The sequence below is a fragment of the Gavialis gangeticus genome, unplaced genomic scaffold (genome assembly GCF_001723915.1).
Source record: "Gavialis gangeticus isolate Ggan-Ray unplaced genomic scaffold, GavGan_comp1, whole genome shotgun sequence".
NCBI classification, from domain to species: Eukaryota; Metazoa; Chordata; order Crocodylia; family Gavialidae; genus Gavialis; species Gavialis gangeticus.
The window spans coordinates 1,460,432-1,470,381 of NW_017729014.1; the positions used below are offsets into that span (position 1 = coordinate 1,460,432).

Sequence of the window (9,950 nt, forward strand, 5' to 3'; positions counted from 1 at the left end):
ACACACCCCCCCCATTAAAGTGACCACACTGCCAGGTTGTTGATGCAGCTAATGTGCCTACAGCTATGAAAATAATTCAGACACACAATAGAAATATCAAAGTAACATTTCATTTTGGGCAATCCTCTTTACTAATCATCCCAGGAGTTGTTCTAGTCGAACAGCTTTACATTATGTAGAAGAGAAATAAGCAGGGATTCATACTTACAGTTTGATACTCATACTTGGAGTCAATGTTCAGAGCACAAAGCCAACTAAAAAAGAATAGTTTCCTGACAAACTGCATTACTGGGACCAAAGAAACACACAGAGAAAGTCACCTCAATTGAGGAGAAGAGAAAAATCTCTGACATGGCTCTGTAAAAGCTATATTTGCATGCCAGGGCCCATGTAGGAAACACAATAGTGAAAACAAATTTATTTAAGAGAGATGCAACACAAAAAAAAAAATCGCTTCCCAATGGATGGGAAAGTCATCTGACTCACAGGCCACCTGGCTCTGCACAGTATCATAAACCAGCTGATTGGAGACAAGCTGCTGGGTAAGGGACCTTCAGATTGCCATGTCATGGTCTACATAACAGGAGTTGATGGGTCATGGTCCAGTTCCTGGCAACACGGGTTTCTACATAACACAGCTGCCATCACAGGTTCCCCCAGCTCACACTCAGCAGAGAGGCCAAGGACTGAGGTCCCAGCCACTCTCAGAGTCATGCTTCCAGCTCATCATGGAGGCACACTAGCAGATATGGCAAGGACAGAAAGCTGTTGTTGCCTCTGCCTGAGCTATACAGGCCTTCAGTTTCCAGGGCTGTCAGTTCACAGTAAAAGAGGGAAAAAGTTTAAAAGAAATGAGTGACAGGTAAAAGGAACTCATGCATCATTTAGAGACAGAGGCCTTGCTGCACACACAGTCTGCAAATAGGCACTGGAATCATTTGCTGGTATTAAAGAGACTCCAAACAGTCTCCAGTGAAAGGAGATCAGAGCAATCCAGAAGCTGAGCCACTGATAAAAACATGCACATTTAAAAAACTTCCTCTCAACTTCAGGTCACAACAACCCCCAAATCCAATGAAACCAATAAGAACAGAGAACAACAATATCAAAATTACCACATCCAAGATACAAGCTAACAGAAGTTGCTGATCAAAATTGTATCTCCTCTCAGAGCTGACAGCTCAGTGGCTCTTTAACACTCCCTAATGGAATCCCATTATCTACAAAAGAAACTAATTTCACAAACACAAATATCAAAGGAACCCTTCCAAGATAAAGGCTCCACCTCCAAGCTTCAGCTCTACTAGCAGTGATAATGTGCACCAGGTGACCGATTCCAGCAACTAGAAACACAGTTAACAAGGAGGAATCCACATCAGAGAAAGTAACACCCAGCCTGGGCACGAACACAGATAGGGCAGGCCGGGGACTTCTAGGCAGTATCTGGCAATACAGAAGTTAATACAAAGGGAACATCCAGGACCTTTGACTCAATGAAGGTGCACTCAAGGCTGGAGCAGAGGATACACACACCCATTAGGCTGGCTGTGCACACCCAGCACCAAGAAAAAGAGCAAATGCACTTGTTTTCTAAAGGAAGTGGCATCATAACCCTTTGGGTCAAGACAGACCACCCAACACAGACAATGTGTGTGGGGAAACAATGCCACTCTGTCCCCAAAATGCTGCTATTCCCAGCACCTGGAAAGGAAGTTGGACTTACTTCTATACCTCCCCAGATCCCACACAGATACCCAAAGCTGCTTTATTTCTTTGAATATGGACAGACAACATATTATACCGAATTAATAGGAGTGAAGGGAGTACCTACTTGTCAGCGGCTAAATGGCAAATGTTCCATGTGTACATTCCTATCCTGAAGGAGATTAAAAACTAAACCCAGGCAGCTTACCCCCAAAATGAAACAGGGCTTAGATACATGCAATAAATTTACTCCTAACCTGCAGTAAGTGGGGACACATGAATTAGTTATCATGAAGCAGCTAACACGGTAAGTCTCCACCCCCACCTACCCCCTTTTTTAACTTTATATAATTTGTTCACTTGTCCATATCTTTTTTGCTTCCTTTTGTAAGAGCCGCAGCCAGTCGATAAAAGTTATGAGTGTGAAAGCATCTTACCACGGCACTGGGAGATCCAAGCCTGCTCCTGGAAATGTAGCCAATCAAAGAAATCTTACTAAGTAGCTTTTGATACAATATATATCAAATACATATAAAGGGATTTTGCTCTTCAAAAGGTTACTATAAAGAGACATCAATGTTTTGAGAAAAAAAATATGGTCTTTTTGCCACATTTGAAAGAAACACACACCAAAGAGGAAAAAAACTAACTGCTTAAAGTGATTAATGGTCATAAAGACTCCAGACGTAAAACTGTTTCTGTTCTCTGCCCCATTTAGAGGGGGCTTTAACTCATGCTAAGGCACAAGCTGGCCACACTCATACAGGTCATTAGTTCCAGCCGAGCCTTTTCACATTATTTATTAAATCAGGGCTACTCATATCACTTGGTTATTAGAAAAGAAGCTACATCCCTAACTCATGGTGTAAAGACATGTCTGTCCAAACTTTTTTGCATGTGGTCTTTAAAGTGGACTTATTGTTTCAGGCAGTTTGTGAAGAAAACTATATAGAGGGGTTAAAGTGAATACTTGGCTGCCATCCAGCTGTGGAATATATAGCAGCTAATTTCACAGCCCTGCCATAGGTGGTGCTAGTTTTTTGTTTGGTTATAGTCTACAATTTTATTTTTGCTATTAGTAGCATCTCTGTTCAATTTTGTCTATTTAGTATATTCTTACAGCTCTAAACTCCACTGTTTCTGTAGGGTTTTGGCAGTCAGCATTGTCCATTGTATCACAGACAATGTCATAACAAGGCTAGATTAAAACATTAATGTCTACAGTAGACATTATCTTTGTTGCTAGAGAGCTACAGGAAAAGTACCTGAGCAACACAGAGATCTTTATATTGCCTTCATTGCCCTGACTAAGGCCTTTGATCCCATCCAAGAGGCCCTATGGAAGATCCTGATGAGATCAGGATGCCTGTCAAAATTTGTTACGAGCATCAGACTTCCTCATAATGACGTGAAAGCAACCATCCTAAGCAATGGCTTGGAAAAGTACCCCTTTACCATTTGAACTGGAGTCAAGCAAGGATGTGTGATTGCACCAACACTTTTTTCCCCCATTTATATTGCAGCTATTCCTCATTTCATTGTTGATAGACTTCTATCTGGCATCATCATCCAGTATCACATAGAAGGACGTTTCTTTAAATATCAACTGGTTCTGTTCCAAATCCAAAATAAACAACACCTTCATTACTGATCTTCAGTACAATGATGATTATGTCATGTGTATCTACTCAAGCGAAGAACTCCAGGTCACTTTCGACTGTTTCTGTGAAGCATATGAAATGCTTGGACTCACTGTCAACTTCACAAAAGCCAAGGTACTCTACCAACCTATGCCAAACCAACCGATTACTCCCTGACATACTACAATTACAAGACAATCCTTGAAGAGTGTTAAGCATTTCCCTTACCCAGACAGTCACCTTTCCCTAAAAGTAATCATAGATGACAATATTCAACACCAAGTAAAATCTGCCAGTCCTGCCTTTGGACATTTCTGAAATAGTGTCTTAGATGATCATCACATCAGGATCCAAACCAAACTTTTCATCCTGCAGGCTGCTCTAATTTCTACCCTGTTGTATGGGTGTAAAACCTGGACAACGTATTGTAAATACCCAAAAGCCTTGGAATCTTTCCATCAGTGATGTTTCCAGAAAATGCTCCATATCAGTTGGAAGGACAGAAGAAGAAATGCAAGCATTCTGGCTCAAGCAAACACAACCAGCATCAAAATTATGTTTACACAGCATAAGGATGTGACAACCAGCTTCTGAAACAGGTCCTATACTCCCAACTTGCCAATCATCACTGCTCTAGATGTGGGCAAAAGAAGAGATTCAAGGACACTGAAGACCAATCTAAAGAAATATGATATTAACAACAATACCTGGGAGACTTGAGTACTGAATCATCTCCAGTGGTGCGATGAAATACACCAAAAGACATTGAACATTTTGAACAAACTCACTTCACTACAGAGGCAGATAGGTAAGAGTGACAAAGGGAAAGAGCTGTGACCTGACATCACCAGGATCAACTCCTTCCTCCTGGAACCATTTGCCACGTCTACAGTTGAACATGCAGATCTTGGATTGTCCTCTTCAATCATTTCCAGACTTCCCTATCTACTGGAAGACTATCATCCTTTGTATTGAGGGATTACTGATAATGGTGATGACAAGAAACCACCTTCAGGTAGGCCTCATAGAACCATAAGGAGTTTTACACTGCCAAATGCTATAAACATCAATAGGATTTTATGTGGGAAGTGTTGGTTTGTACAATGATTCAGACACCAAGGAAGCCCTGGAGAATTACAGTGTGCATGAAAGTACATAATACTATCTGCAAATCAGACCTGTTAAAATCAACAACATACTAGATCCTGATGGAGCTAAGTACCAGTTGTCATCAGTAGAATGAGAATGGTGACCAACCAAATTCAATCTGTGGTCTGCAGACTATGTCTAAGGGGTCTGCAAAAAATTACTGCAATCAATCAGAAGTATGTGAATACCCACACTTAAAATTCAAAGGGGTCTGCACCTCCATTCAAAATTTTTTAGGGTTCCACAAATGAAAAAAGGTTGAAAACTACTAAATTGAACAATAATAAAGAATTCTTAAAACTTCACAATTAAGGGTAAGACCCAACTGGAAGTCCCACAGCAAAGATACTTGCTCCATCCCAGGCAGCACTGGGCCAGTTAGCCATATAAGGCTATTCTAGAATATCTTTACTTTGCTATTTGGGCATAGTTACCTCTGTGCAAGGTGCAATATAAATTAATCCCTTACTATTTGCTAGTGCTTTCTCCAGCACAGTTTTAAGTGTCCCAGGTAACAAGATGCTGATCACTTCCAATTATATTTGACCATTAGATCTTTTCTATTATTCAGCCTTAATTTCCTTTTCCTTAATTTTATTCAATAGCTCCTGTAGACACCCTTTGGACAACCCCACATAGGGCCTTCACTAACTTTCCTAACTCGTTTTATGGGTTTTAGTTAGGTGCTCATGTAGTGTTTTCATAGGTGGACTTGTTGTGTTTAATTATGCACTAATGGATAACCTAACTGAATGGATGCTGCTGTCACCCAGCATCAAGTGTTTATCCATGGGTATAATAGCAAAGTTGTAAGTAGTGCAAGTTTAAAAGAGAGCAGGTTTCTCAACACAGTAAAATGATCCAATCAAACTAAATATAATGAATGTTTGAAAAGGATCCTTGGCAAGAGATGCCATGCTTGGCTCTTTGTGCTCAAGAATTGTGTTCTAAAGACTCCATGCCAAAGCCTGCCCAGCTGGCAAATGCTTCTTGCAGACAATGATACTGCCTGCCATGTAAATTGAGTCTCTTGGCATTCCCCAGATGCATGCCTATGAAATACTTGCTATTGTCACATTGCCTCTCACAGCCAGCAAGACATTTTTTAGATTTGATACAGCAAGAATAAGGCTGCAAAGTGTCCAAAGACAGACCAGCTTCTCAACTCATGAGCGTCACCTCCAGGAACAAAAGCCACTACTCTGAGGCTGCCCCACAGCTACTGACAAAGTGCAAGGATAATTAGCAAATAGATGCTCAGAGGCGAAGTGAGGAGTGGTAAGTACCCAAACCAGGGGTGGGCAATTTTTTTGGCTGGAGGGCTGCTTAACGAATTCTGGTAAGCTGCTGAGGGCTGCACATATAAAATCTTTCAGAAGACATCATTTCAACAAATTATAGATAAAAACAAATCATATACTAAAAATCAAACATCTATTATATTTAAATTGTATTTAAAAAAAATAAGTTTTGCCCTGATTTATGTTTTTTGAGTAGTATGCATAGAGGTAATTGCAAAACAGCTCAAAATAAAGTGTTAGTCCTGTATATTGGGGGGGGCAGGGGAGGGATGTGGGAGGAGACATGTGCAGGGAGCTGCCCACACACTAGGTCCCAAGAGCCAGCCAGGGGCAGGGACAGGGGGTGGGGGCACATGCTGCAGAGCTTGCCTGGATGGTACAGGTGCAGATGTGATCTGCCCATCCCCCCATCCAGCTCAAAGCTTCCCCCACAGGCTCCACATAGGGCCAAGCCTCACCTGCTCCTGCCTGGCCACCTGCAGGTGGCCCAGTGGGTGGAAGGCAGCTGGGAGCAGAGGCCCTACACACTAAGGCAGAAGCTTCCCAGCTGCAGCATCCCCCGCCCCACCTGGCTGATCATTTGGTGTCTGGCACACGTGCCCACACTGCCTGCTTCCCAGAACGGCGCAGCAGGAGGAGAAGGAGGAGGAGGAGAAGCCACTGGAGGCAGGGGGAGCTGAGCAATACCTGGGCAGCTACAACTGCACTGGGAGCAGGCCCCCTGGGAAGCTGGGCACCCTGGCTGGGACAGGGGCAGCTGGGAGCATGGTGTGGGCTGCTCCAGGCAGGAGCTGGTGGAGCTCAGCGCCATGCAGAGCACTGCAGGCAGATACAGTCAATTGGTGGGAGCCTGCCTGCGAGCTGGATCCAATCAGTTGGATGGCTAGATCCAGCCCACCAGCCATATTGTGCCCACCTCTGATGGGAAAAGATGGAGAGACAGACAGATGGAGATGTGTTAGTATGAAGAACTGCAGTCAGAAAGAGGTTACTTTGCTCTGGAACTCACCATAGCTATGTTATGTAGAAACAACAATCCCATTTTAAGAACGGTTTTGACTCACTAATCCCCCACACTGCCCCACCTGGAATGTCCTTGACCAACCAGGATGTGGATGGTTTAAAGCAGGGGTGTCAAACACCGGGCCCTGTTGTCTGGCCTTCAGTGTAGGCCCTGGGTTAACCCAGATTGGCACAGCGTGCACTACCCGTTCCAACCATTCTGAGAACTGTGCACATGAGGTGCTGCAGGACGTGGTCCACTCGCAATGCCTGCTCCAGCTGGTCTGGAATCAACACTGCACGTGGTACCCACAAGCACTGCATCCAGTGTAGACCCCAGGCTGGATGGAGCAAGCACGTGCAGTACAGTTCTGGACCAACTGATAGGGACACCATGTGCTACACAGATCCTGGAACAGGAGCCACATGCACCAGTCTGGGTGCTGCATGTAGTGTGGTGACTTCTCCAGCCAGTCTGGGATCTGAGCTGCACAGGGTGGCTACCTTGGCTGCTCAGTTCAGACTCCAGAGTGGCTGGAACAATCACTGTGGGCACCAGATCCAGCATGGGAGTGAGGGGACAAGAGGGGAAGGGGCCCACTGACTGGCCCAATCTGTCCCATGGGCCACCCTTGTGTCAAAGGACTGAAAATGCCAAACTAATCTTCTCATAAGGCAGAGGGAATGGTACAGAAAGTTGACCAGCTGGATCGTTCTTCAGAGATGTGTAAATCATGCTTCATGCAAGTTCTGTACACTGACTGTCCATGGGAATATCTTGCAGCCAAGACCTGGGTGTATTCTGTGTGGATACTAGCCCTCCTGTCACATGACATGCTTTGGGTTCCAGGCAAACATTTATGCTTACAAAGCTTCCCCTCTTGCTCCCATGCCATGCTCCAGCTTCCAACCCTGCCAGGAGTGGCTGTGTATCTAGAGGCTCTGTCAGTGGAAAACTGTTGAGGAAAATGAGCCAGCTTCACTGTCAATCACAGACACCTCAGCCCCAGGTTGGCTCACCCCTTCCCCACGATGCTACGACCCCAGAGTGGAGTTGGGACTGGGAGAGCTCTGCAGCCCCTTGGGCTAGCTACACATTAACCTTAACACTGGCTAACACTGCTTACAGTTAGCACCTGCTAACTCTTAACATGTAATCTCACCCACAAGGAGCAGGCTGCAGTTAGGAAGCCACTAAGGCAAAACACAGTGTTCAGAGAGCAATGCAACCAGCTTGTCTCAGTACCAAACCCTTCCACAGTCTACTTTCTACAATTATCCAAGCTTTCATCCCTCAGCCAGAGGAGAAACGTTAGCAAGCAACAACATTAAACTCCTGTAGCATTGCCCAGGTGCTCAGTGACTGCACCTACAGCAGCTGCTCCAAAGGCACTGCAGGCAGCACCAGCAGAAGGGAGCTGATTAAAGAAGAAACAAGGGTAATGTATTCAGTTTCTGTGAACAGAAGTCAGAATCTTCTGTGAGCAGCCTCCAAGCCTGGAGAACAAGTAGGGAAACCACATTAGGAGCCGAGCTGAGGGTATGAGACAGGGAAATGCCCCTGTTCAGCCTACTGCTGTGGGGAAGAATGTCCTTTTTGCTCTTCTAGGATTCCCACTGACAGGCATGAATAGAAGCCCAGTTTTCAGAAATGCTGCAGCACTGCACATTTCTTAGGAAGCTGTAAGAGCTGGGGGCATTTGGCATGTTTGAAAACCAGGCTCCTTGATGCACATTTTGGCAACTTTTTTCCACCCATGTTTAGAAACTGCCCTGAAGCACCGAGTTCACAACTCTTGCTATACACAAACACGCTGAAGGGCTGTGTTCACTTATAAACCAAAGTGTTTCTATGTGATTCATAGAGTCTAGGAGGAAAGACAAAGTTCTGTGCCTGAATCGAAAGAGAGGGGTTTAAAGGCTAGATATTACCTGACACTTTTGGATGCATGCAACCCTGTTCACTTTGAGCTGCGGCAGCAGGAGCAGTACTGTTAAAGGATGTTCAGTATTTATCATCTATTTCAACATGTATAAAATCTTGTGAACCAAGTACTATTTATATAAAAGAGGAATAGATTTATCACTGACACACAAAGAAAGTCATTAAATAATTAAAAACAAAATATAAGCACAGTAAAAGCTCTATGATAATAAACTGAATTTGAATGTGTATGAATTCCCCAAATAATTTACTCCATATGTCTTACAGGGTCAAGTCAATGTCTTTACAAAAAATTCAATTAAATCCTATTCAGTCTATCTTCCAAGCAAGTCTATTGTTTGCTTATGTCTTCTATCAAACCATTTGTCAGTTGCTCCTTGCCCAAGATTACAAACAAAAGGCAGGATGTCACCATCAAGGTCAGAAGAGAAAGATTCAACCCTGCAAATGCAACCCTTGGAATTATGCAGTGAGCAGGAAAGAAGAGTGGGTAAAGAAAGAAAAGGCCTAGAAAGTCCCTGTGAATATCTAACTGTTCAGCTGCCACCTTTGCTCCCCACTCTCAGACATTGTTTCCTAAACCTGTTCCTCAGTCTGGTAAATTTGATGAACTCCCCCAAGACTAAATACATCACTGACACATTGTGTATTAGCCTGAGGCACAAGCTGTCCCTTCTTAAGCTCCTTGAAGCATGTACTAAATTCTTCCTAAAATCTTGCAGAAATGCTATAAGCAGAGTTTAAAACAATTAGAAACAAATGGCCATCAGACTCCATGGTTAAAAAAACAATAACCTGGGCCTTGATTGTTGAAGGTCACAAGAGAGAAGCAGAGAGGGGCAGGGCATCTTGGAGAGAGCCTATCAAATACGGTATGATCAGTCATGGAATCATAGAACGTTAGGGTTGGAAAGAGCCTCAGGAGGTCATCTAATCGGCATTTCCCAACCCTTTTCACCCCACGGCACGCTTACCTAAATAAAAAAGCATCACGGCACACCCGATGCGGAGCTGGGCAGCAGGGTGGGGGGTGCAGCCAGCCAGACGCTGACGGGGAGGGGTGGCACGTGGCCAGCCAGACTGCATTTTGGGCCGGAGCCACACGCCCTGCCTGGCTGGAGCCACGCTCCCCATCTGTGTCCGCATCAGCTGCAGGCAGGGGGCGTGGCTCCAGCCCAAAATGTCGCAGCATACCTGGACATGCCGCGG

General features: G+C 44.4%; 1 protein-coding gene across 1 annotated transcript in view; it reads right to left on the reverse strand.

The window, feature by feature from the left end:
- The window catches only part of CAMTA1 (calmodulin binding transcription activator 1), a 1,745,066-nt gene that overhangs the window by 1,327,898 nt on the left and 407,218 nt on the right, over positions 1-9,950 (reverse strand). The window lies entirely within an intron of this gene.